Source organism: Botryllus schlosseri, chromosome 11 (assembly GCF_051294905.1).
Source record: "Botryllus schlosseri isolate E-star chromosome 11, Bs_hap1, whole genome shotgun sequence".
In the NCBI taxonomy this organism is placed as follows: Eukaryota; Metazoa; Chordata; class Ascidiacea; order Stolidobranchia; family Styelidae; genus Botryllus; species Botryllus schlosseri.
Window position 1 is genome coordinate 24,221,481 of NC_137246.1, and position 5,093 is coordinate 24,226,573.

Here is a 5,093-nt window from a genome sequence, read left to right on the forward strand (position 1 = left end):
TTTGAAGCGTATTGATCCCTGTCAGAATCAACTGTTTAATCGCAAGGCCTTGTTATGCTAAGGCTGTGTTGAAGCTCACGTTTGGGTATGTTTTCTGCTGTATTATATCACGTTCATTGTGAAGCTTACTATTTGCTAATTTTTTTTGCGATGTGGTGAATTTAGCCAAAATTGCTCTGTAGTTTTTCATTCCGCTCAATAAAATCTATCAATAGTCGCAGCATAGGTGGGTGGCAAAATTACAAGTTTTTTTAAGGTTACATTACACCATCGAGAAAACCATTACCGAGAACGGGCATAAAAAAAAAATTTATTACCTAAAAAAAACTTCGTACACGTAATTCAAGCCATAATTATGAAGAAAAGAACTGTGGTTCGAAAAAGAATTGTGGTATAAAATGTACAGTTGTAAAATTAAGCCCCTAATGTCATCGAACAGGATTAGTGATTGCGAGATGAAGCTGCAGCGCAGTGATATGGTGAAAGCAAGACCACTGCAGCTGTGATTCGATGTATATGGTGTTAGAACAGTGAATGGTGAACTTGCCATAGTATAGAGCAAGCAGACTAAACGTTTCATTAATCAATGCGTTTTCAGGTCTATGAACTACTTGCTGGCGGAGATTGGGTTATAGTAATTTAGCAAGCTATGTATAGTTTCTCATAATCTTGGCTAAATGGTTCTCTGATTGAGAGCCATTTCGTCAGTTTCCTGTCCTGTAATCTAGTCGCAATCGTTACGGATATCCAATCCCATATCGTTTTGAATTGATAAAAATAAATATAAGGACATCTCATCCTCCTACTGTTGCAGTGATCTTATTGTAATACAATTGAATGCTGGTTATAAACTCAAGTCCAAGCATGTAACTGGTACATAGTCACTCCGAGCCATCACATCTGAAATAGCCTATAGAAGATCTAGTTAAGTTTACCTGCGTGTCTGGCATGAGTCTTTTATGAAAACAAACGTCGCACATAGATATTTTGTAGGCTTTTATTCACTGAGCACGGAAACAGTGATTCGCGAACTCGTATACTCCAAAGCTGCAACACCAATGGGTTGACGGTTCGAGTCCGACCGAGCTAGGTCGACTCCGGAATTCCTACTTAAGTGTTGGAGGTTTATCTAGGCTCCTCCTCGCCACCTCATCCGTGTAAGCGGTATCTTATAAAAGCCTAGAAGTGGGCCGTGCTACAAGTCGGTAGCTACGGAATAAAAATGAAGAAAATTGGCCTGATGTAAATTTTATAGCAGTCGACAAACACCATGAATGCCTCAAAACAGACAAACTAGTGAACTGTGTGGCACAGCACACTTGTGTTCCGTCACAGGTACTCAGGTGTACCGTGACTATGTCAGGGTCTTTGGAAAACATCTCTATAGATATTTCCAATACGGAATACAAACTAGTATAGGCCGTATGCTTGAACTTCTTTGTTGGCTTATGTAACACGCACAATGACGATATAACTATTCGACAATAGAATTAATGACGCCATTTGTCGCTTCCAATGAATCAACTTTTAAACAAGAAATCACCAGCAAATCATGAGCACATTGTCTGGACTTCCGCTTGCACTGCAACGGTAGGCTACTTCCTAGAATTTGCTGAAACTTCAGATGGGTGGTTCCACTACTTGGAGGCATTGAAGAAAACGGAAAAAAGAACAGCTCGTTGCTTTACGAAGCGGCCCGTTTTCGAAAAGCTGTTCCACGAAAACGAAAGACTTTGTGGCGGTATTTGCTTCCAAATATTATTCCAAGATCGGTACAAAGGCTATCAAAATTGTATTGCCATTTGCATAATTCATAGCTATTGTGAACATGTGACATTTAACGGAAGCTGCAAACGAGAGAGACTGTTTGGATTGGAGACGGAATGCGGGTATATGCTTCTGCATTGCAACCTCTTTTGAATCGTAGATGTTCGTATAAAATGTACAAGTAAATCCGTCGCATCATAGCAATTTACAACGTAGCTACGTTGTAAATTGCTATGGTCGCATTAACACATGGAGATTATTTGCTTAAAGCAGGGGTGGGCAAACTACGGCCCGCGGGCCGCATGCGGCCCGCAACACCGTTCTGTGCGGCCCGCGAGAGTCTAAAGAAACTTATTAAAAATATTGATAAAATTGGTACTAACAATCGAATTAATGCAGGGACTTTATTAAACTTTTTCTTAGTATATGTCCCCATGATGAATCTAACGCAGTGGTTCTCAAACTGGGTGTGCGCCCCACTTGGGAGCGTGAAAGCATCTGAAGGGGGGCGCGAAGCTGAGGCTCGACTGAAAAAGTTTTTCGCGCTTTGCGCGATTTACTTCCAATTCATAATTATTGCTCTGTATTTAATCTGAATTTCATATTTATAAATCTCTCATCCACAGTCGTAACCTTCCATGTCATCAAACTAACTGTTAGGTTTGCTAGCATCCTTGTTGCGTTTTGTGATATGACGATAAGGAGGGCGCGAAATCGTTCACCATCATAAGGGATGGGGCCGTGTCTTAAAAAGTTTGATAACCACTGTTCCAAGGTAATTACTACGTAGATATATATTATTTTTTATGCTTTATTTCTTGCGCGACAGCCAGAATTCAAGGTCTACGCATTTTGAACATCACCGAAATCCTAAACGAGATTGACATAATTCGGATCACGAGTGTGATTTCAGATTGACCACTCCAGTTTTAATTATTTCGATGATGTGCTTATGAAAAACGATTCGTGCCTCTATTAGGTAGATTCGTTCTCTGTATGCGTAGGATTTGGGTATTTATGTTTTATGTTCACATAGTAGAAGCGTGTTAGAAGCTAACATGGTTATGATGCTGTCAGCATTGTGTGTCCTGCAACTGAACCAAAAGTGGAAATAGTAAATCTATGAGCAGATCGCTGCTCACAGATTAAATTTCAATCCTGTTATAAAGATCGGGACAACCGACTTTCATCTCTATAGTTTTAACAAATTGGTTATTGAGGTCGACCATCCTATGAAATCTCGCGACTGGTTCTGGCGCGTGTACGATATCATCAAAGCAATGTCTGGTTTGTTTTAAATAAGCATACATATTATCTTCATGTCCTCACTATATAATATAATACCAATATTTCGTTTTGGTTTCTAATCCCAATTTGATATAGTGCGGCCCGCGTAGGGATTCCGATGTTGAATGCGGCCCGCTGGCTCAAAAGTTTGCCCACCCCTGGCTTAAAGCAATTTTTATTCTCTAGTATGTGTGCTGGGAGCGTTTTATAATATTTCTTGTAAAAGTTTGGGAACTTATGCAACAAAGACTATGTAGAGCAGGGATTCGCAATTACTTCGAGCCCGACCTCCAACATAAATTCTCCTGAAGTCTCGCGAACCAAGCTACTGACTAAATCAGGCTACACTCTCGTTTTACCTTGACCGAACTGTCACAAATAGCATCATTCTGTATCCAAACATATTTATACGGAATGTTAATGCGAAAATTGTAGATAGTAAAACGCACAAAAATTAGCTTGTGAGTTTCAATTATCCTTGATAACTTGAGTTCTGTCGCTTTAATCAAACATATGTATCTAATATATGCTGGGTGCATTCGGATTCCGAATTTTGGGATTCCGACCATCTACCACTGTAGGACGCTATGATTGTAGGTTACTAACCGGCGTTTAGTATCACTGAGCTATATAGTACCATAGCCTTTGTAAAGGCTATAATAGTACTAAATTTACTATTTACTGTATATTTGTTTTGGATCGAGTTGTCTTTATTGCCCCTGGTGTTCAAAATTAAAAGGAACTCCCCCATCGTGATACCAAACAATCTGTACTAACAGCAAATTGTTGTTAACCATTGTTCATCGGAGGTTAAGAGACTCACCCAACTCATATGCGATGACACGCTCGTCTTGGCCATCATTGGTTGCAGGAGTCCGTGAGCCCAGTCGAGTTGTGACTGTGCTGGTGGTACGTCGTGTGCAGTAGCGTACGCAGCGAGGTTGGCGATCGAAATAGAAGCACATCGAAAATTTGGGGTTCGCCGGAAGATAGCACATTAGCGTGAGGGTTCGACAGGTTAGTAAAAGTTATGAATCACTGATCTATGCAGACTGCAGAGTGGTGATTGTCATCCTTTTTCAATACGAGCTATAGTATTATCTTGTAATGCCCAGACAAAAGGAAGAAGGTTGGTGTGATTATGTTCACAATAAAGTCAGTCCACGGTCAAGGGCTAGTATCATTAGGACCTTCACTCCCAACCCTAATGACCCTCACCCCACCCTAACCCAAATAATGCGGCGCTTCTTCGATATACGCCCCAGATCGAAACAGTGCTCCCCATGACACCAACAAATGTTTCACATGAACACAATAAAATTTATAAACGTCAAAATAAATTGTATTTTGCCTTTGTTGTGGAAGGGGGATATTATGGTTGGAGGAGAGGGGGATATTAGTACTGGGGAGGGAGGATTTTAGGGTTGAGTAGAGGGGGATATTAGAGTTGGAGAGGGGGGATATTAGGGTTCGAGGAATGATGGATATTAGGGTTGGGAAAGGGGGATATTAGGGTTGGAGGAGAGGGGGATATTAGGGTTGGGGAGGGGGATATTAGGGTTAGGGGATGGGTTTAGAGTTAGGGTTAGGAAATGGGGATATTAGGGTTGGAGGAGAAGGGGATATTAGGGTTGTGGAGGGGGGATATTAGGGTTCGAGGAATGATGGATATTAGGGTTGGGAAAGGGGGATATTAGGGTTGGAGGAGAGGGGGATATTAGGGTTAGGGAATGGGTTTCGAGTTAGGGTTAGGGTTATAGCTGGGTTAGGGTTAGAGCTGTGTTAGGGTTAGGAAATGGGGATATTAGGGTTGGAGGAGAGGGGGATATTAGGGTTGGGGAGGGGGGATATTAGGGTTAGGGGATGGGTTTAGAGTTAGGGTTAGAGCTGTGTTAGGGTTAGGAAATGGGGATATTAGGGTTGGAGGAGAGGGGGATATTAGGGTTGGGGAGGGGGGATATTAGGGTTAGGGGATGGGTTTAGAGTTAGGGTTAGAGCTGTGTTAGGGTTAGGGTAACCCAAGAATAGGTTTGGAGTGC